Below are 23,904 nucleotides of genomic sequence, written 5' to 3'. Positions count from 1 at the left end.
TGTCACTACAGGCATAGGGGCAAAATACTGAAGCTCCAGTATTTTGGTCATCTGATGCGAACAGTCGACTTGTTGGAAAAGTCCCGACGCTGGGAAAGATTGAGGGCAGAAGGAGAAGAGGGCGTCAGAGGATGAGACGGCTGGATGGCATCACTGGTGCAATGGACATGAACTTGGGCAAACTTCGGGAGATGGTGAGGGACAGGGAGGCCTGGCGTGCTGCAGTCCATGGGGTCACAAAGAATGGGACAAGACTGGGCTACTGAACAACCACCATGGGGGTAGGTGGGTGGGAGGGTGTTACAGGCATTCAGTGGGTAGAGCTGAGGGTGCTGCTAAGATGTTTTTTACAGTGCACAGGACTGTCTCCTACACTCAAGCATCATTTGGCCCAAATGTTACTAGTGCCAAGGTAGAGAAATCCTGCTATAAATTGTGAGGATGGTGTCTGACATGTAGGAAGAAATCACTAGACTTCAGTCATAATTTTTACTAAACTTTCCAAAGTCTGTTATCTGACATTCAAGGATAAAAATGATTATAGACAACCTTTCTACACTTCTCTCCTGTTTCTCTCTTGTTGTTGTTGAGTCACTAAGTCATGTCCGACTCTTTATGGTCCCGTGGACTGCAGCACGCCAGGCTCCCCTGTGCTCCACTATCCCAGAGTTTGTTCAAGTTCATGTCTCTTGAGTTGGTGATTCTATGTAACCATCTCATTGTCTGCTGCCCCCTTCTCCTCCTGCCTTCAATCTTTCCCAGCATCAGGGTGTTTTCCCAATGAGTCAGTTCTTCACATCAGGTGGCCAAAATATCGGCGCTTCAGTTTTAGCATCAGTCCTTCCAATGAAATTCAGGCTTGATTTCCTTTAAGATTGACTGGATATAAACCACAAACTCTAGCCAACTCTGGTCTACTGTGGTCCCCTGGCTCTGCTGTGTCCACCCTGAGCCTGGGTCTCCGTGCCTCTGCCTGGACTCCTCTCCTCACTATGGCAGTTCCTATACCTGTGGCCCCTTCCAGCTCTGTCTTCCTGTGAAAGCAGCCCAGAGAGATTTTTTTCCTGATTGCCCTCTGTGACAACCATTCCAGTGACAGTCACGTGCATTTCCTTCTGCGTGTGAAGTCTTGGGCCACTTCGGATGGTGTTACTCTGGGCCAGGCACTGTGCAAAGTCCTGGGCCCACAACAGGTAGCAAAGTACAGTCCTAGCTGCAGGGAGTGTTCACGTGATCTAGTATTCTGTAGGTGCTCAATGGGGTGTAAAGAAAATAATTCTGGAGTCTGACCTACACTCAAGAGTAGTTAAATCTAGACTCGAATCTCCTTAGCTGTGTGACTTGGTTTAAATGACTGATCATTAAATTCTCACCTTGATAATGGGTGTGATAAGAGGTATTTTGGGATTGAAAATTTTATCATGGTTAAAAAGGGTTCATTCTTTTCCATCTTTGTTGACGGACTTGATTTACAACTGCCCATCCATCTTCCTGTCTAAGGGCATTCCCTCGTCCGCCCCCGCCCTCCCCACCCCCATGAGAGCGCCTCTCCAGGGTCCAGCTTCCTTCTAGTAAACAGTCATCCCCTGACTCAGGTCGCTGCTCGGCTATTCCATTTAGGTTGCTTGTTTCTGGGTTTGAGCCAGGGCTACGGCTCTTAAGTAGAATTCCAGGAAGAATGCAGCCCTCGACGGAGCCGCGCTTGGCTGAGTCTGTGTGTTCCCGGCCCCTTCTCTTCTGTGGATCCAAAGTACACTCTGATTCTGAGGAGATTCCTTCTGGGTTGTTTCCACACAGTTGGGGGCAGAGAGAGTGGTCCCCTTGGGGAGAGTCCTAATGTATAGTACAGATGCCGCGTGTTTTGACTTACAGCATGTATCGTCTGCTTTGCTGAGGCAAAGAACAGGCAGATGTTTTGGGTTAAGCAGCTCCTTAGGCTTTGCATTGCACAGTGTAGGGCTCAGTGGGACAGGACTGCAAGAACAACGTGGTGACAGCCAGAGGTGTGGCGCTAGTGGCAAAGAACCCATTGGCCAGTGCAGGAGAAGTAAGAGACCACGGGTTCCATCCCTGGGTCAGGAAGATCCCTTGGAGGAGGGCATGGCAACCTACTCCAGTATTCTTGCCTGGAGAGGCCCATGGACAGAGGAGCTTGGGGGCTATGGTCCATAGCATCTCAAAGAATAGGACACAACTGAAGTATCTAAGCAGCGGCAGCAGAGAGGTGAGCTTGCTTTTATGTATGACTGTGGCGTGGATGTTTATTGGTTTTGGGCAGGCCACTCACCCTCTCTGGGCTTTTCAGCGAAGTTTAGAAGTTGGGGTTGGGGCAGCCTGTGCCACGCTGTGTGGCCACGAAGGCAGTTACCCTCTCTGAGCCTCAGTTCCCGCCTTTGTAAAATGGAGATGGTGCTAACATGAACAGAAACAGCAATGATAACAGCAGAGTTGTTCTGGGGATTAACTGAGATCAAGCTCAAAGAATTATTAGAATAGAACAGCAGACACTGTGGGGGGTCAAGTCCACCCATCCCATCCCACCCTGGGGATGCCTGCAGGGCAGGCATCTATGTATTTCTATACACAGGCTCCTGTGTATTTCTTCCTGAGGGTAGTCTCTGGTGTCAGAAGGGGGCTCAGTTCAAATGTGTGGCAAGCTGGGAGGGCCAAGGACTTAATGCCCCAGGAGTGACCTCAAGGAGAGTGGGGCTGGAGTTGGTGAATAAGTTCCCCCTCCTCCTCACCCCTCAGAGTGTGTGTGCGTGCTCTGTTGTCCCATCATGCCTGACTCTTTGCAACCCCATGGACTGTAGCCTGCCAGGCTCCTCTGTCCATGGGATTTCCCAGGCAAGAATACAGAAGTGGGTTGCTATTTCCTCCCCCAGGGGATCTTCCCAACCCAGGGATCGAAACCGAATCTCTTGCATCTCCTGTATTGGCAGGCGGTTTCTTTACTGCTCAACTGCCTGTGAAGCCCTCCTCACCTGCTCAGTGGGACAATCCCAAGATGTCTCACTTTTTTGTTCCCCTGTGATGTTCCCAGGGGTCACATCCCCAGTCAACCGTGCATCCAAATCCTTGTCTCAGCTTTTGGGGGAACCACAGGCCAGAGATGTCTTCATCACTTGTCTGCTGTTGGCAGTAAAAGATGAAAGCACTTTGAGAATAATCTCCATGGGTTAAGTATTGCATTTCTGTTGAGGGAATATGCTGTGGTTATTATTCACTCAGTGATGATTACAGAGAAATTTCTATGGGGTATGAAACAGGCTGGTTGCTGCAGGTGAGGTAACTGTAACATGAGTTCCTTTTTGAGGCTTTTCCATTAGAACTGATGGGCATTGCCACTATGGAGGTAATGACTGAGCCCCAAGAGTGCTTGGGATACATGATTATTTTGACTTTTTTGATCAAAAATCTACCTCTGATAGTATATATAAAACTGGTTTTGTTGTACAGAAGGCAAAACAGTCAGCGACATGTTATTTTCAGAATTCAGGAAAGATGAGGGTGGGAACAAGGGTTATTCATATGGAATGTGGCTGATTAACAACGGCCACAGTTCTTCTCCCATCGATGGATGGGGTCTGTTCCCCTTCCCTTGGACTTCTGTTGGCCTTTCTGACTTGGAACCAACAGAATGTACAGAAGTGGTGCTATGTGAGGCTGCGTGAGAAGGAGGCGTGCAGCTTCTGAGTGGGTCATTGGAATGCTTGCTCTTGGCCACTGCCTCTTGGGACCCTCAGAACCCTGCCTCCAGGATGAGCAAAACCTCAAGCTATGTGCAGAGGACACACGGGGATGCTCTGGTTGGCAGTCCTAGCTGAGCTCTCAGCCTGCTGCCAGCATCTACTGCCAGCCACGGGAGTGAGATATTTTGGACATCAGTCCAATTGAACTTGCAGAAGACTATAGCCATTGTCAAATTGTGACTGCAGTGTAAAGGAGGTCCGAGCTGTAATCCTCAGATGAGCTTCTCCTGAATTCTGGAGTCACAAAAGTCATGAATGAACATGGTAAGATGGTTGCCTTGAGCCACTGGGTTTGGGGATAATTTGTCATGCTGTGTAAATAACCAGGTAGGGAAGGATTGATTAGAGTGGAATGACACCACAGGAATGCTTAATTTATGTAAATCAAAGCATGCGTTTTGTGTTTGTGTGTGTGTGTGTGAGAGAGAGAGAGAGAAAGAGAAATTTAGAGTGTGGGCAATTTCACTTTTCATTCTGTCAGTGAGTATGTGACGTGGAGTGAGAGTGACATGAGTGCTATTATCTTGTTTTTGGTGGGTTGATCTCCCATCTTGGCGCAGTGGGTGTGATTCTGTCATTCAGAGTTGTATATCTGCACACATCATGGTCCCTAAAAGTGAGTTGTCTCTCATCTGGTGCTCAAATAAGGACACGATAATACGTTCATGAATTAGAGGCAAATCTCCTGGTGTCATATATGGATGTTAGAGTTGGACTATAAAGAAAGCTAAGTACTGAAGAATTGATGCTTTTGAGCTATGGTGTTGGAGAAGACTCTTGAGAGTCCCTTGGACTGCAAGGAGATCAAACTAGTCAATCCTAAAGGAAATCAGTCCTGAATATTCGTTGGAAGGACTGATGTTGAAGCTCAAACTCCAATCCTTTGGCCACCTGATGCGAAAAACTGACTCATTGGAAAAGACCCTGATGCTGGGAAAGACTGAAGGTGGGAGGAGAAGGGGACGACAGAGGATGAGATGGTTGGATGGCATCACTGACTCGATAGACATGAGTTTGAGTAAACTCCCGGAGTTGGTGATGGACGGGGAAGCCTGGCGTGCTGCAGTCCGTGGGGTTGCAGAGTTGGACATGACTGAGTGACTGAACTGAATTGAACTGAGTGGTATCATATTTCCTGGGATCTGATATACTAGTTTGGAGGACTTACTGTCCTCCAAAAGGAATCCCAATATAAAATTTCAGCCTCATGACCTGAGTTCAGAGGTAGCTCTTGGCTTAGATATGGACCAACTGGATCATATTTCTTTGTTCACCACAGTACTAAAATGGTGTCTTCATGGAGCAGATGTTTGATAAATATTGGCTGATAAAATGACTTTGGGATTCTGGGACGATCTCATTAAGCGTATTCCTAATAACAGTGTGGGTTCATTGCCCATCTTGCCACTATTGTGATGAGGGATTTGATGTTTCTTCCATTCTAGTGACTGTCACTTGAACCAGGATTTTTCTACACTAGGTAAAACTTTGGCTACTGCCAGGAATATCTGCCAAAGATAGGGAAGTCACATGGAGCGGTAGGATTGTATAGAACTCAACTAGGATACTTATTGCCACCTTCTAAGTGAGGACCTAGGATTCAGGTGTCATCTTAATGCTCACAGTCAAGAGTGAACAGTTTAATTAGGAAGACTGACGGTAAACAAGTATTTTCAAATGTGGTGAGTCTCATCCAAAGTCGTGCTATAGTGGGAGGAGCATGAGATTTAATTTCTAGGTGGTAAAGGAAAGCTGCTCTGAAGAAGTGACCTTGAAGGATGAGATGATCTTAGCTAGACAAAGGGGGATGGAAAATGTGTTTCAGGTAGGGAATAGCATGTGTGCAGGCTACACCAAGGGATGACCAGCCTTGTCTGCAAAGATAATATTTTAGGTATTTTAGACCATATTGTCTCCATTGTAACCATCCTGCCACTGTAGCATGAAAACAGCTATGGAAAACTTGTGAAAAAAAATTGGTGTGGCTGTGTTCCAATAAAACTTTGTTTACAAAAACAGGTGGTAGCCCAGATTTGGCCCAAGGGCCATAGTTAATGAACCCCTGATATAATCCTATGAAGCACTTCCATTTTATAGATGAGGCCTAATAGCACAAAACTGGTAACTGAAAAGACCCTGATGTTGGGAAAGATTGAAGGCAGGAGGAGAAGGGGACGACAGAGGATGAGATGGTTAGATGGCATCACTGACTCAATGGACATGAGTTTGGGTGGACTCCAGGAATTAGTGATGGACAGGGAGGCCTGGCGTGCTGTGGTTCATGGGGTTGCAAAGAGTCAGACACGACTGAGCGACTGAACTGATTTGAATTGGTAAGTGGCAGACTTGAAATTTAAGTTCAGTTCACTATGAGTTCAACACCTCTGCTCTTTAAATTGTAGTGTTTATCTCCTTTCTAAGATCTTTCCAGAGATTTCATCAGAGCAGCAGAGCTGTGTAACTGTTGATCACCAAAATGCCTGGTACATCATGCTTCCATGGTGACCATGGTGGCTTGATTAGGAATGGCTGAATGATCTGTGTTATGTAGTCTTCAGACTCTATACAGAGTACTCAATGTGTGTTTATCTTGCAATACATTATTATTTGCATTCACTGGTAGTGACTGATTTTAGCTCTGCTGTGGTTTGCTGCCTTATCAATAAATCACAAAATCCAGCCATTCTCCCAAGAGTTCTGAGAATCAAGGATTTCCTCTGGCACAGCTCTTTATCTGATGTTAGTACTGTTCTGAAAACACTTTCGGAAGCCTTGGTATTTATAGGCCTCTTGTTCCTCTGGTCGATGTCTGGGAAAGATCAGGATGTGAAGGGCTGGCATTGTTGGAGTCCTTTGTTCCACATTAATAGTCTACTTTGATGATGCTCTCTAAGGAGCTGTAGGCCTGCTATCTCATATGGCCAAAGTTGCTTCGTTTATAGCATTTTAAAATTGATTTTTGTTTATGTTTCAACAATTCTTCATAGGAGCAAGCAGCCCTTTGGATATTAAGTTATAAATGTTTCAACATGCCTCTCTGGGGTTGAGTGAATGGGGAGCCTTCAGATAGGAGTTGTTGATGCTTAGCTAGGGCTTCCTGCTTCAACTGGAGGGTGGACCCAGTAACCACCAAGTCACTTCTTCCCCAAATCCCTGGGGCCAGGATGGTGGGCCAGCCAATTCTGAGCTGATCTAGGCACTTCTTCCTTGTCTCCCTGAATTCCTTCCTTCCTTCAACAAGGAAGGTGCAGTAACCTTGCCTGTCTGGCATTGGGCAAAGTTATTGGGCAAAAAGAAGGTCCTTGTCCTTATGGAGCATACAGTCTAGTGTGGGAGACTGATGCCAAATAAGCACATCAATGAATGAATATTTGCAGACTGAGATCTTATTGTTCAGTGCCCAAGTCATGTCTGACTGTTTGTGAGCCCATGAACTGCAGTGCGCCAGGTTTTCCTGTCCTTCACTATCTCCCGGAGTTTGCTCGAACTCATGTCCATTGAGTCAGTGATGCCATCCAACCATCTCATCTTCTGCCACTCTCTTCTCCTTTTGCCTTTCACTTTTCCTAGCGTCAGGGTCTTTTCCAGTGAGTTGGTTGTTCACCTCAGGTGACCAAAGTATTGGAGCTTCAGCTTTAGCATCAGTCCTTCCAGTGAATACTCAGGGTTGATTTCCTTTAGGATTGACTGGTTTGATCTTCTTGCTGTCCAAGGGACTCTCAAGAGTCTTCTCCAGCACTGCAATTAGAAAGCATCAGTTCTTTGGCACTCAGCCTTCTTTGTGGTCCAGCTTTCACATCTGTGGGCTTCCCTGATAGCTCAATTAGTAAGGAATCTGCCTGCAATGCAGGAGACCCCGGTTTGATTCCTGAGTTGGGAAGATCCACTGGAGAAGCGATAGGCTACCCTCTCCAGTATTCCTGGGCTTCCCTTGTGGCTCAGCTGGTAAAGAATCCGTCTGTAATACGGAAGACCTGGGTTCGATCACTGGGTTGGGAATATCCCCTGGAGAAGGGAAAGGCAGAATATTCTAGTATAGTCCATGGGGTCACAAAGAGTCAGACACGAATGAACAACTTTCACTTTCACTTTCTCACATCTGTACACGACTATTGGGAAAACCATAGCTCTGACGGTACAGACTGTTTTCGGCAAAAACAAAACGAGTCCTTTCAAATAAAGGAACATGGTACTGGAAAGCAGCCTGTCTCACACTGAGTGGCCAGGAAAGATTCCCTGGGGAGGAGATGCTTAGGCTGGGATCTAATGGATGAATGAGAGGTAAAAGCTAGATGAAAGTGGGACGCTACATTCCAGAAAGAAGCCAGAGCATGAACAAAGACTTCATGCATGCGTGCTAAGTCGCTTAAGTTGTGTCTGAGTCTTTGAGACTCTACGGACTGTAGCCCACTAGGCTTGTCTGTCCATGGAATTCTCTAGGCAAGAATACTAGAGTGGGTTGCCATGCCCTCCTCCAGGGGATCTTCCTGACCAGGAATAAAACCCATGTCTCTTATGTCCCTTGCATTGGCAGGCAGGTTGTTTACCACTGGCACTACCTGGGAAGCCCCAAAGACTCCATGCAACAAGCCACAAGGAGGCCAGTGGGGTCAACACACAGCTTCCTGCTGGCAGAGAATTACTCCTCTCTGAGGCACCACTGGAAGGCCTGCCAGGAACGAGGATGCTCCTGCTGTTGGGTCCAGGACAAGGATGCTGTAAAGCCAGATGAGGCTGTCCTGGCCCCATTCATCCACTCGTTATTTTATTGCTCACACTCCTAGACTGGATGACATTATTCTTGAGAAGTCTGACCTTCTGCCTGGTAGGGCCTGAGGTCCAGAGCCCCTGCTGATAAAGGGTTTCCTAGGAATTGGAGCTGGACATAGGGATTGGCTGGGGATATGGTGCCCACAGGTGGTTTCAAGGTGGCCTCTAAAGGACTGTTCAAGTCCACCTTCAGTTTGAAGGGGCTAGGGAAGGAGGAAGACTGACAGGAACACAGCTTTAAGGCAAAAGGTGGGAGGCCAGGACAGCTAAAATTCACCAGGCCAGAGAGGGTGTCTGCATCCATGTTTTAGAGGATGCTTTTGGTTCTTGGCAGAGGTTGGGGGATGTGGGGAAATATTAGTCGAGCATGAAGGCTAGACTTTGATTGAAATCAGACTTTTCTTGGAAGAAAACAGCTTCAACAGTCCATCTCATCTTTTCAACCCCTCTTGGCTCAGTCCACCAAAGCTTATCAATAATCTCTTCCCACCAAGGGTTCTAGGGCCATAATTTAGCTGGCCAGGTCCCACCAGCAGCCCCTTTCCCGGTCGAGTCAATTTTTGTGTCATGTGATTCCATGATGGTTTTACCTGCAGCAACCCCTTCATTCTCTCCTATATCTCTATGTCAGAGGTGTGTGAATTTGTACTTTCTTGTTTTTGTCCTTTCCCATGTGAGTAAAAGGTGTTGAGACATTGCCTGGTCTCTGTTCCTGTCCTCTTTCTCAGATGGGGGCTTTCTCAACCTTTTTTTTTTTTTTTTTTAAATGCAGTGAAAGTATCTAGCTCAGCGTCTGGAACATCGTCAATGCTTAGTGAATCAGTTCAGTTCAGTTCAGTCACTCAGTTGTGTCCGACTCTTTGTGACCCCATGGACTGCAGCACACCAGGCCTCCCTATACATCAAAAACTCCCAGGTTTACCCAAACTCATGTCCATTGAGTTGGTGATGCCATCCAACCATCTCATCCTCTGTCGTCCCCTTCTCTTCCTGCCCTCAATCTGTCCCAGAATCAGGATCTTTTCCAATGAGTCAGCTCTTCACATGAGGTGGCCAGAGTATTGGAGTTTCAGCTTTAACATCAGTCCTTCCAATGAACACCCAGGACTGGTCTCCTTTAGGATGGACTGGTTGGATCTCCTTGCAGTCCAAGGGACTCTCAAGAGTCTTCTCCAACGCCACAGTTCAAAAGCATCAATTCTTCGGTGCTCAGTCTTCTTTATAGTCCAACTCTCACATCCATACATGACTACTGGAAAAATCATAGCCTTGACTGGATGGACCTTTGTTGACAAAGTAATGTCTCTGGTTTTTAATATACTGTCTAGGTTGCTCATAACTTTCCTTCCATGGAGTAAGCGTCTTTTAATTTCATGGCTGCAATCACCATCTGCAGTGATTTTGGAGCCCCCCTAAATAAAGTCAGCCACTGTTTCCACTGTTTCCTCATCTATTTGCCCTGAGTGATGGGACCGGATGCCATGATCTTCGTTTTCTGAATGTTGAGCTTTAAGCCAACTTTTCCACTCTCCTCTTTGACTTTCATGAATATGTTTGCTTTATTCCTAGAGCTGGGTTTGCTGTCCCTGTTTCCCCTGTGGACCTTTCTCCTTCTTCCTGTGATGAGCATCACCTTCCAGCTCGTCTTCCATCCATATTGGCCTATGCTGTCCACTGGACCTCCGCTAGGCTTGTGACCCACATCATGAAGGCTACACAAATGATAAAGCCTAGACATGGTATAGATAGAAGCTATCACACTGCTCCGCCTCCTTTATCTAGAGATGGGAAGTCCAAGGCCTAAGGGAGACAAGGCACTTGGCCAAGTTTGTACATTTGGGCTGCAGATCCAGCCCAGCATTTCTGGTTGCTCCTGTCCCACTTGTAACTGTGCTTTGTCACTTAGGTTGCTTATTTGGTTTTTCCATCAGCATATTTAGATAACTTCACCAACCCTACTGCTGACCCAGTTGTGTGTATGAGCTGGTTTCATGGACCATCTCCTCCCTTCTCTTTCTTTCCTTCCCCTACTTCCTACTCTTCTTCTCCCCTTTTCCTTCTCCTCTTCCTTGTCCCTCCCACGCTTTTTTTTTTAAAGAGTCCCTATGATGATAAAGATCTTCCCAAGTGACTCAGTGGTAAAGAATCTGCTTACCAATGCGGGAGAGTCTGCAAGAGACATGGGTTCAATCTCTAGGTCAGAATATTCCCTGGAGGAGGAAATGGCAACCTGCTCTAGTATTCTTGCTTGGAAAATTCCATGGACAGAGGAGTCTGGTGGGCTATAGTCCATGGGGTTGCAGAGTTGGACACAACTGAGTGACTGTATGAGCATATATTTGATGGTAACACAATTATTATTTTTTGGAACTTTTTTTTGTTATGGACCGTTTTAGAAGTCTCTACTGAATTTGTTACAATATTGCTTCTGTTTTATGTTTTGGTTTTTTGGCCTGGAGTCATGTGGGATCTTTGCTCCCCAGTCAGGGATGGAACTGGCATCCCTGGCATTGGAAGGTGAAGTCTTAACCAATGGACCACCAGGAAAGCACACCCCTTTTCCTTTCTTTGTATGCAGCAATTTTGGGCATTAATCCATAAGACATTTTGCATGTCACTGTGGGTAAAGACAGAGAATAAAAAAATATAATCCCTGCCCTCAAGGAGCTTGAGGGTCCTGGGAGAAAAATAGCAACAACATCAACATGAATAAAAATAACCAAACAGGTCCTGGTTCTCTTGATTGAAAATTTCATGGTATCAATCATTGAGCTTAGAGCATTAGATGCATGAATTCATTTAATATTGACTATAATCCACGAGGTGGGGACTATTATTTTTCTACTTTACAGATGGGGCATTTGAGATTTTATTTTATTTATTTATTTATTTTACTTAAGGCATTCATTTTAATCCTGGACTTTATTTATTTTTAATATAAATTTGTTTATTTTAATTGGAGGCTGATTACAATACTGTATTGGTTTTGCCATACATTGATATGAATCCACCACGGGTGTCCATGTGTTCCCCATCCTGAACCCCCCTCCCACCTCCCTCCCCATACCATCCCTCTGGGTCATCCCAGTGCACCAGCTGTGACCATCCTGTATCATGCATCGAACCTGGACTGGTGATTCGATTCACATATGATAATATACATGTTTCAATGCTATTCTCCCAAATTGTCCCACCCTCACCCTCTCCCACAGAGTCCAAAAGACTGGTCTATACCTCTGTGTCTCTTTTGCTGTCTCGCATACAGGGTTATCGTTACCATCTTTCTAAATTCCATATATATGTGTTATTATACTGTATTGGTGTTTTTCTTTCTGGCTTACTTCACTCTGTATAATAGGGTCCAGTTTCATCCACCTCATTAGAACTGGTTCAAATGTATTCTTTTTAATGGCTGAGTAATACTCCATTGTGTATATGTACCACAGCTTTCTTATCCATTCATCTGCTGATGGACATCTAGGTTGCTTCCATGCCCTGGCTATTATAAACAGTGCTGCAATGAACACTGGGGTACACGTGCCTCTTTCAGTTCTGGTTTCCTCGGTGTATATGCCCAGCAGTGGGATTGCTGGGTCATAAGGCAGTTCAGTTTCCAGTTTTTTAAGGAATCTCCACACTGTTCTCTATAGTGGCTGTACTAGTTTACATTCCCACCAACAGTGTAAGAGGGTTCCCTTTTCTCCACACCCTCTCCAGCATTTATTGCTTGTAGACTTTTGGATAGCAGCCATTCTGAGTGGCGTGACATGGCACCTCACTGTGGTTTTGATTTGCATTTCTCTGATAATGAGTGATGTTGAGCATCTTTTCATGTGTTTGTTAGCCATCTGTATGCCTTCTTTGGAGAAATGTCTGTTTAGTTCTTTGGCCCATTTTCTGATTGGGTCATTTATTTTTCTGGAATTGAGCTGCAGGAGTTGCTTGTATATTTTTGAGATTAGTTGTTTGTCACTTGCTTCATTTGCTATTATTTTCTCCCATTCAGAAGGCTGTCTTTTCACCTTGCTTATAGTTTCCTTTGTTGTGCAGAAGCTTTTAATTTTAATTAGGTCCCATCTGTTTATTTTTGCTTGTATTTCCAATATTCTATGAGGTGGGTCATAGAGGATCCTGCTGTGATTTGTCGGAGAGTGTTTTGCCTATGTTCTCCTCTAGGAGTTTTATAGTTTCTGGTCTTACATTTAGATCTTTAATCCATTTTGAGTTTATGGTGTTAGAAAGTGTTCTAGTTTCATTCTTTTACAAGTGGTTGACCAGTTTTCCCAGCACCACTTGTTAAAGAGATTGTCTTTTCTCCGTTGTATATTCTTGCCTCCTTTGTCAAAGATAAGGTGTCCATAGGTGCGTGGATTTATCTCTGGGCTTTCTATTTTGTTCCATTGATCTATATTTCTGTCTTTGTGCCAGTACCATACTGTCTTGATGACTGTGGCTTTGTAATAGAGCCTGAAGTCAGGCAGGTTGATTCCTCCAGTTCCATTCTTCTTTCTCAAGATTGTTTTGGCTACTAGAGGTTTTTTGTATTTCCATACAAATTGTGAAATTATTTGTTCCAGATCTGTGAAAAATACCGCTGGTAGCTTGATAGGGATTGCATTGAATCTATAGATTGCTTTGGGAAGTATATTCATTTTCACTATATTGATTCTTCCGATCCATGAACACGGTATATTTCTCCATCTATTAGTGTCCTCTTTGATTTCTTTCACCAGTGTTTTATAGTTTTCTATATATAGGTCTTTTGTTTCTTTAGGTAGATATAAATATTTTATTCTTTTTGTTGCAATGGTGAATGGAATTATTTCCTTAATTTCTCTTTCTATTTTCTCATTATTAGTGTATAAGAATGCAAGGGATTTCTGCATGTTGATTTTATATCCTGCAACTTTACTATATTCATTGATTAGCTCTAGTAATTTTCTGGTGGAATCTTTAGGGTTTTCTATGTAGAGGATCATGTCATCTGCAAACAGTGAGAGTTTTACTTCTTTTCCAATTTGGATTCCATTTATTTCTTTTTCTGCTCTGATTGCTGTGGCCAAAACTTCCAAAACTATGTTGAATAGTAGTGGTAACAGTAGGCACCCTTGTCTTGTTCCTGACTTTAGAGGAAATGCTTTCAAATTTTCACCATTGAGGAGAATGTTTGCTGTGGGTTTGTCATATATAGCGCTTATTATATTGAGGTATGTTCCTTCTATTCCTGCTTTCTGGAGAGTTTTTATCATAAATGGATGTTGAAATTTGTCAAAGGCTTTCTCTGCATCTATTGAGATAATCATATGGCTTTTATTTTTCAATTTGTTAATGTGGTGAATTACATTGATTGATTTGTGGATATTGAAGAATCCTTGCATCCCTGGGATAAAGCCCACTTGGTCATGGTGTATGATCTTTTTAATGTGTTGTTGGATTCTGATTGCTAGAATTTTGTTAAGGATTTTTGCATCTATGTTCATCAGTGATATTGGCCTGTAGTTTTCATTTTTGTGGCATCTTTGTCAGGTTTTGGTATTAGGGTGATGGTGGCCTCATAGAATGAGTTGGGAAATTTACCTTCCTCTGCAATTTTCTGGAAGACTTTGAGTAAGATAGGTGTTAACTCTTCTCTAAATTTTTGGTAGAATTCAGCTGTGAAGCCGTCTGGACCTGGGCTTTTGTTTGCTGGAAGATTTCTGACTACAGTTTCAATTTCCTTGCTTGTGATGGGTCTGTTAAGATTTTCTATTTCTTCCTGGTTCAGTTTTGGAAAGTTGTACTTTTCTAAGAAATTGTCCATTTCTTCCAAGTTGTCCATTTTATTGGTATATAATTGCTGATAGTAGTCTCTTATGTCCTTTGTATTTCTGTATTGTCTGTTGTGATCTCTCCATTTTCATTTCAATTTTGTTGGTTTGATTTTTCTCCCTTTGTTTCTTGATGAGTCTGGCTAATGGTTTGTCAATTTTATTTATCCTCTCCAAGAACCAGCTTTTGGCTTTGTTGATTTTTGCTATGGTCTCTTTTGTTTCTTTTGCATTTATTTCTGCCCTAATTTTTAAGATTTCTTTCCTTTTACTAACCCTGGGGTTCTCCATTTCTTCCTTTTCTAGTTGCTTTGGTGTAGAGTTAGGTTATTTATTTGACTTTTTTCTTGTTTCTTGAGGTATGCCTGTATTGCTATGAACTTTCCTCTTAGCACTGCTTTTATAGTGTCCCACAGGTTTTGGGTTGTTGTGTTTTCATTTTCATTCGATTCTATGCATAATTTGATTTCTTTTTTGATTTCTTCTGTGATTTGTTGGTTATTCAGCAGTGTGTTGTTCAGCCTCCATATGTTGGAATGTTTAATAGTTTTTCTCCTGTAATTGAGATCTAATCTTACTGTATTGTGGTCAGAAAAGATGCCTGGAATGATTTCAATGTTTTTGAATTTACCAAGGCTAGATTTATGGCCCAGGATGTGATCTATCCTGGAGAAGGTTCTGTGTGCACTTGAGAAAAAGGTGAAATTCATTGTTTTGGGGTGAAATGTCCTATAGATATCAATTAGGTCTAACTGGTCTATTGTATCATTTAAAGTTTGTGTTTCCTTGTTAATTTTCTGTTTAGTTGATCTATCCATAGGTGTGAGTGGGGTATGAAAGTGTCCCACTATTATTGTGTTATTGTTAATTTCCCTTTTCATACTTGTTAGTGTTTGTCTTACATATTGTGGTGCTCCTATGTTGGGTGCATATATATTTATAATTGTTATATCTTCTTCTTGGATTAATCTTTGATCATTATGTAGTGTCCTTCTTTGTCTCTTTTCACAGCCTTTGTTTTAAAGCCTATTTTATCTGATATGAGTATTGCTACTCCTGCTTTCTTTTGGTCTCTATTTACATGGAATATCTTTTTCCAGCCCTTCACTTTCAGTCTGTATGTGTTTCTTGTTTCGAGGTGGGTCTCCTGTAGACAACATATATAGGGCTCATGTTTTTGTATCCATTCAGCCAGTCTTCGTCTTTTGGTTGGGGCATTCAACCCATTTAAGGTAATTATTAACAAGTATGATCCTGTTGCCATTTACTTTGTTGTTTTGGGTTTGAGTTTATACACCCTTTTTGTGTTTCCTGTCTAGAGAATATCCTTTAGCATTTGTTGGAGAGCTGGTTTGGTGGTGCTGAATTCTCTCAGCTTTTTCTTGTCTGTAAAGCTTTTGATTTCTCCTTCATATTTGAATGAGATCCTTGCTGGATACAGTAATCTGGGCTGTAGGTTATTTTCTTTCATCACTATAAGTATGTCTTGCCATTCCCTCCTGGCCTGAAGAGTTTCCATTGAAAGATCAGCTATTATCCTTACGGGAATCCCCTTGTGTGTTATTTGTTTTTTTTTCCCTTGCTGCTTTTAATATTTGTTTTTTGTGTTTGATCTTTGTACAGTTTGATTAATATGTGTCTTGGGGTATTTTGCCTTGGGTTTATCCTGTTTGGGACTCTCTGTGTTTCTTGGACTTGGGTGATTATTTCCTTCCCCATTTTAGGGAAATTTTCAACTGTTATCTCCTCAAGTATTTTTTCATGGTCTTTGTTTTTGTCTTCTTCTTCTGGGACTCCTATGATTCGAATGTTGGAGCATTTAATATTGTCCTGGAGGTCTCTGAGATTGTCCTCATTTCTTTTAATTCATTTTTCTTGTTTCCTCTCTGTTTCATTTATTTCTACCATTGTATCTTCTACCTCACTAATCCTATCTTCTGCCTCTATTATTCTACTGTTGGTTCCCTCCAGGGTATTTTTGATCTCACTTATTGCATTATTCATTATATATTGACTCTTTTGTATTTCTTCTAGGTCCTTGTTAAACCTTTCTTGCATCTTCTCAATCCTTGTCCCCAGGCTATTTATTTGTAACTCCATTTTGTTTTCAAGATTTTGGATCATTTTCACTATCATTATTTGGAATTATTTATCAGGTAGATTCCCTATCTTTTCCTCCTTTGTTTTGTTTGGTGTGCATTTATTCTGCCTGTTCCTTTACCTGCTGGGTATTCCTCTGTCTCTTCATCTTGTTTATATTGCTGAGTTTGGGGTGGCCTTTCTGTATTCTGGCAGTTTGTGGAGTTCTCTTTATTGTGGAGTTTCCCCACTGTGGGTGGGGTTGGATGGATGGCTTGTCAAGGTTTCTTGGTTAGGGAAGCTTGTGCCGGTGTTCTGGTGGGTGGAGCTGGATTTCTTCTCTCTTTGGAGTGCAATGAAGTGCCCAGTAATGGGTTATGAGATGTCAGTGGTTTTGGAGTGACTTTGGGCAGCCTGTATATTGAAGCTCAGGGCTGTGTTCCTGTGTTTCTGGAGAATTTGCATGGTATGTCTTGCTCTGGAACTTGTTGGCTCTTGGGTGGTGCTTGGTTTCAGTGTAGGTATGGAGGCATTTGATGAGCTCCTATAGATTAATGTTCCCTGGAGTCAGGAGTTCTCTGGTGTTCCCAGGATTTGGACTTGAGCCTCCTGCCTCTGGTTTTCAGTCTTATTCTTACATTAGGCTCAAGACTTCTCCATCTATACTTCACTTTCAGATAGTTCCTTGATCCAGCTTATACTTCTTGAGATCTATAGGCCCCTTCCTATGTAGTTGGTGCTAACTGCAGGGTTTTAATCTGTTGCACCTGTCACTTCCCAGGCAGTTCCCTCTGTTTTCACTTCTGTTTGCTGGTCTCTGCAGTGTCTAATTTCCACCCTGACACACGTGGGTGGTGGTGGACACTTTTTTAGGCTCCCTTGTTCAGCCTTGCTGTGGGGAGGGAGGAGCACTGCAAACAAATATCACTGACATCTGTGGGGAGTGCTCACAGTGATTCAGCCACACTGGCTTTGCCCCCACTCACAGTGTGTGTGCTTTCCCTACACTGCTTAGGCTCTAGGTTGCTCTGCTGGGAACTGTGTGAGGCCGGCCCTGGGTTGTATGCACTTCCCAGGTCTAAGCCGCTCAGGTTCAGGTATTCGGGTAGTCCTCAAAGGCACAGACTCGGTTGGGCCTGCGTTTTGTGCCCTTCCCAGATCCAAGTAGCTCAGGTGACCATGTGTTTGGTGAGTGCGGTCGCTGCAACTTATCGCCTCCCCTGTCCCTGCCGCTCGGTTTTCTGGGTGTACAACCAGCGCACCTTCTCAGGCGGATGTCGACTGTCCCGAACGCCAAGAAGTCTTGGTTAGCAACGAAGCCTGCTTGCAGTTTGGTAGAGGATGCCTCTCCTGGGGCCATGATTGCCCCCTTCTGACTCTGGCTGCCCTCGCCTGCCTGTCTCTGTCGGGGGATGGGCCAGTCTGCAGCCGGCTAGCTCTGCTCAGTCCTTTGTTCTGAGTGGGCCTGGCGGTGTCTTAGGTTAAGGCTTTTCGCGTGGTAGCTATCCCACAGTCTGGTTTGCTATCTCAAGTTAGTTCCCTCAGATTGCCCTCGAGGCATTCAGGCCTGATCCTTACTCTAAGCAATGCAGCCTGCGCCTTCCTGCCCAGCCCCCACTTGCTAGTGGCGGGTGCAGGCATCTGTGCTGTTTTTCTGCTGGGGGAGTTACTGTTGGGCATGTAATCTGTGGGTTTTGATTATTTATTTATTTATCCTCCTGGTTATGTTGCCCTGTGAGGTTCCAAGGCTCGCCACAGACTCGGCAGTGAGAGTGTATCCTGGTGTTTGGAAACTTCTCTCTTTTTTAAGACTCCCCTCCTGGGACAGATTTCCATCCCTACCTCTTTTGTCTCTCTTTTTATCTTTTATATTTTTTCCTACCTCCTTTTGAAGACAATGGGCTGCTTTTCTGGGTGCCTGATGTCTTTTGCCGGCATTCAGAAGTTGTTTTGTGGAATTTACTCAGCGTTCAAACGTTCTTTTGATGAATTTGTGGGGGAGAAAGTGGTCTCCCTGTCGTATTCCTCCACCGTCTTAGGACTGCCCGGACATTTGAGATTTTAAAATAAGTTACAGAACTTTCCCCAGATCAAGGTCACACAGAAAGGAAGTGGTGGCAAAAACACATGTACATGAGGGACTTCCCTGATGGTCCAGTGGTTAAGAATCCAGCTTGCAATGCAGAGGGCATGGGTTAGATCCCTGGTCAGGGATCTAAAATCTCACATGCCGCAGGGCAACTGAGCCCACATGCTGCAACTAGAGAGTCTGTGTGCTGCAATGAAAGATCTCACATGATGTAACGAGAATCATGCAGCTTCAACTAAGACCAATGCAGTGAAAAATAAAATAAAATAAAAGATAAGTACATGAGAAGGTGAGGGAAGAAAGGGGAGAGTCTGCATACATGTTGCATTCTGGACTCACCATGCATGTCAGCAAGTGGACTCTTTCGGCTACGAGCAGCTTAGAAAAAAAAAGACAGAAGAAAAATGAAGCTCCAGAGAGACTCAGCAGGGCTTGAGGAGCTCTCTCCTCTTCACCAGCCTTGTAGAGAGGTCTTCAGTGATCCTCTGAAGGGCAGAATTAAGAAATTGTGCCATTTATAAGAACTGGAGAAGGCAATGGCACCCCATTCCAGTACTCTTGCCTGGAGAATCCCATGGATGGAGTAGCCTGGTGGGCTGCAGTCCATGGGGTCGCTAAGAGTCGGACATGACTGAGTGACTTCACTTTCACTTTTCACTTTCATGCATTGGAGAAGGAAATGGCAACCCACTCCAGTGTTCTTGCCTGGAGAATCCCAGGGACGGGGGAGCCTGGTGGGCTGCCGTCTATGGGGTCGCACAGAGTCGGACATGACTGAAGTGACTTAGTAGCAGCAGCAGCAGCAGCATAAGAACTGTGGTGTTGGAGAAGACTCTTGAGAGTCCCTTGGACAGCAAGGAGATTAAACCAGTCAATCCTAAAGGAAATCAGTCCTGAATATTCATTGGAAGGACTGACACTGAAGCTGAAGCTTCAATACTCTGGCCACTTGATGTGAAGAACTGACTCATTGGAAAAGACCCTGATGCTGGGAAAGACTGAGGGCAGGAGGAGCAGGGGGTGACAGAGGATGAGATGGTTGGATGGCATCACTGACTCAATGGACATGAGTTTGAGCAAACTCTGGAAGATGGTGAAGGACAGGGAAGCCTGGCATGCTGCAGTCTATGGAGTTGCAAAGAGTTGGACAGGACTTTGTGAGTGAACAAAACAAAACATAATTCTGGAGACTGATTAGGGTGAATCTGAACAGGATTCATTAATCAGCCTATAGAATTGGCTCCTGTGGATTGGTGGCAGGTCCATGGGAGGTGGGTGGGGGCCTTCCAGGTCAGGTACCACCATCCCTGTGACTCAGATCACCCCCAGGATGTAGAAACCCTCAAAGAGCTCCGGTGGCCTTGGGCAGATCCAGTGGCTCCATGCTGGAAGGTGGCCACAGTCATGGCCATCTTCCAGGCTTCCCTTTGGCTTCTCATGGTGCTCCCCCCAGCCTTGAGTGATGGAGGATCCCTGACCCTCCTTTGGGGTTTCCCTCTAGCCCTGCACAGCCAGGCCATTCTGAGAAGCTTGCTTTGTAAATGGAAGACACACAGCCTCTTTTTCCAGTACAGTAAGGCTGTCTATACGTAAGCCAAAAGATGTACATCTCGGGGCTTTATCGGATTAAGTATGTTTCTGGCAAACACTCTAAATACAAAGAGAGATTGGAATAAATGCAGCCTAGCAAGCTTTAGGTTCTATCGTGTCTACTTCCTGCAGGACGAGTGATCATTTCAAGATGCATCATTTTGTTCAGTTCATCTTTAAGGAAACAAAGATCACTGTGATTCATAAATAAGCAGATGAGACACCAGCATTACAATCAGGACCCACTGATGCATACCAGGAAGTGCCCTTTTCCTCTTCTTTCCCTTTGCTCTGCATGCTCAGAGGCCATAATGATGGCTGTTCTAAGTCTTCGTTCATTATATGCAAATAAGATCAACACAGTTGGACCTCTATACCTTGTTTACAAACAAATGCTCATATCCAGCCCTTTAATGCTGCCGTGTGGTTTCTGCTGGGCAGCCTTCGGGTGATGGAATCAGGAGGTATCACCCGGGCAGGGCTGGTTGGAGGGAGGGAATGGTTTTGTTTCCCTGGGTAGTGCTTCGCTTTGGCTAATTTGTCTAAAAGCCAGTCTTAAGGCTTTAAAGCCCTTCCATTCATGCAGAAAGAGAAGGATGTGGCTCGTGGCTCAGTGAAGTGAGCGGCCAGTGGCTGCGGTGGGGTTGTGCTGGGCGGTCATGGGTTAGTGTGTGCTCACCCTGCCCAGGGGACCTCACGGCAAGATCAGGCAAAGTGCCCAAGCCTGGAGGAGACTAAGCCCACAAGAGGGGCCTGGGAGGAAGTAAATCTTGGATAATTATCCTTTTGTAAAAATTTAAACTGATAATCTCTCTTCTGCATGTTGCACTTTTCTTCCTTTATCTTTAACACTTAAAAAACATTTAAATAACATTTAGATTTGTGAGCCTCCTTTCATCCTCCATTCTCCTAGTCATTCTGCGTCTCTCTCCCATCACAGATTTGGCATTGTTCTCTACCGGGCTTTTGACATTTTTCAACTCTCATTCCTTTTGCCATTACTCCAGTCTGCCTCTGCTTCTATCCGTCCACCCTAGTTGGTCTGTCCAAGGTCATGAACCCAAGGGTTTTCCTCTGAGTCCTAAGCTTACAAGACCCATCAGCCCTATTACATGCGGCTGCCCTTACAGTCTTTTGGAAGGTTTTCTTCCACTGCCATCCCCATTACCAGCTCCTCCTGCATTTGCACCACCTTTGTGACTAAGGCACAGTCTCCTTTGATGGCTCTTCTTGGTCTTGCTAATGCACACCTCAAGGATGGGTATTGTTTCAGGCTTTGTTTTGGTCTTCTTCTCTTCATACACACTCACCTTGGTGGTTGCCAGCTCTTTGTCATAGATCCACATAGCCCATATTTCTCTGCTAAGACTCAGACCTATATGTCTAAGTTTCTTCCCCAAAACTCCATTGTCTCATGGGAAATTCCAGTTCAAAACATCCAAACTGATGCTCATCTTCCTACCCCAATAATTCTACTTTTCCCATGTTATCTTTAGCAACAAATGCCATTTCTGTTTTCAGTTTCTCCAACTGGAAATTTGAATCAATCTTTTGATTATCTCTAATCTGTTGAGTGTCTACACACTCTCATCAAATCCTGTTAATTTTACTTTTTGTGCATGCATGTTAAGTCACTTCAGTTGTGTCTGACTCTGTGATCCTATAGTCTGCCAGGCTCCTCTGTCCATGGAGATTTTCCAGGCAAGAATAGTGGAGTGGGTTACCATGCCTTTCTGCAGGGGATCTTCCCAACCCAGGGATCAACTTGCATCTCTTAACATCTCCTGCATTGGCAGGCAGGTTCTTTACCACTAGCGCCACCTGGGAAACCCTCTTTTACTTTTTAGTATATCTAAAATCTAAACATTTCCCCCATCTTACTGCTCCTATGCGAGGTGAGGCCTGAATTAAGATACCCCCTAATGAGTTTCCCTGCTTCTTCATATAGAAACAATGGAGACTTTTCTAGAACGTATGTCTGATGTTACCTGTGGAATAAAGCTCAAGCTCCTTGTCATGACTTGCAAAGCCCTTTGTAATGTGACCCTTTTCTGACTCTCCAATTTTGCTTCTCACCACTTCTGTCTCCCCCTGTCCTATGGAGTAGTACTGAGCATCTTTAATTTCCTTATACAAGTTTCTGGTTTCATTTCTAAAACTCTGATCATGCCGGTCCCAGGAATATTTTGTCCTCTTCTCCCCTGGTGAATTCCTATCCACACTTTAGTGTTGCTCTTAGATGTCTGTTTATGTGTTGTTTCCTCAGGGCCTGGCTTGTATCCACAGGTTGGACCATGTGCCTCTCTTCTGGTCTCATAGAGCACATTGCTACTGCGGTCTGGTCACATCTTCTTGTATCCATGCCCTGAAGTGGTGTCCTCTTACATTGGCTCTGCCTTTTATCATGCAAAAAGGGCAATTTGGCCAATGAGACGATAGAGGAAATGTCATGCAAGTATAGACACATGGAAACAGCTTGTACTTTGGAGTTTGTTCTCTTGCTCCGTGACAGGGCTTACCACTTTGTTACATGATGTGAGAAGCACAGCCCAGTCATCCCTGTTCCCCTGGATAGCAGTTACTTAACCATCAGAACTGTGAGATGCTACTTTGGACCAGGTTCTTTCTATCTGGGATGCTCTTGTTTCCATATTCCTTGTGTTATTCATCCCTCTGGGGTCAGCCTAAATGTTACTTTCCCGAAGACTCTGCCTGATACTCCTTCTGAACCAGGTCCCCTTGGCATAAGCTCTCATCAGACCCTTTACTTTTCTTTCATTGTAATGCCTCAGCTTGTATTTAATGTATTTAATTGTGCGATTATTGGTTTAACCAGTAGTAAACTCCCCAAGGGCACTGAACAGATCTATAGCCCATGGATCATTGCAGACCCTTAGGTACTTGTTGAAAGAAGAATGAATGAGTAGTTAATGCTCAGGGTGAGAGGCCTTGTGGTTGGAAGGGAGATCGTTGGAGAGACAGTGAACAATTTTGCATTTCATACTGGCTTGGTTTCTGCCGTCACCCTGTCGTGTATCTTGTCACTTGCCTGTATGTTTCTTGACTTTTATAACCAGAAGTCACACCTAAGGGAGATGGTCAGCAATTCTAGCTTTCACAGTTTTCAAGGGTCAAGGTCTCCCAACCCATTTTGATAGCCTATTTTCTGGTGCTTTACTGCAGTTGGAGAACTAGCATTTAAACCGTTCCCATCTAAGGTGTAGGAAGGGAGCCTACTGTGGCAGATAAGAGTGAGGGCAAAGGACTCATATAAGACTAGCGTTGGAGTCCCATCTCTGACCATCACTAGCTGTGTGACCTGGAACAAAGGCTCAACATCTCTGAATCTCAGTTTCCTCATTTATGAGATTATTGTTGTAGGGACTGAATATGTTGTAATGTATTAAAATGTGAAACATAGCTCAGTCATGCCTACATCTGGTCCATGATTCTTTTTCTCATTTTGCTGTTTTTAGCTTATATTTTCTTTGTTTTTGTCTTTTTTTTTTTTTTGGTACCAATAGACACATGATAAATATTAGTGCAGTGAATGGATGGGGAGTATGGAGGACTAATAATTTCCTGCTCACCATCTTCTTCTCATTAATGGAAAGTTTAGTAGATAGCCTATAACCTGTGGAGAACGAATCTTGGTCTTTCTTGTTCTTTAATCTGTTTCTCAGTGGGAGTTCAGCCATTCACTTCTGACATAGGTTTTCTATAATCTACGCATTTGCTACGTGCTAGACCTATGGCATAAACCTATACATCCCTGTTCTTGCTGGAGCTGACAAAGCCAAGGCGATTATCTTCTGTG

This window comes from Capra hircus, chromosome 14 (assembly GCF_001704415.2).
Source record: "Capra hircus breed San Clemente chromosome 14, ASM170441v1, whole genome shotgun sequence".
NCBI lineage: Eukaryota > Metazoa > Chordata > Mammalia > Artiodactyla > Bovidae > Capra > Capra hircus.
The sequence above is the reverse complement of the archived record's forward strand: the minus strand, read 5'-3'. Positions refer to the sequence as shown.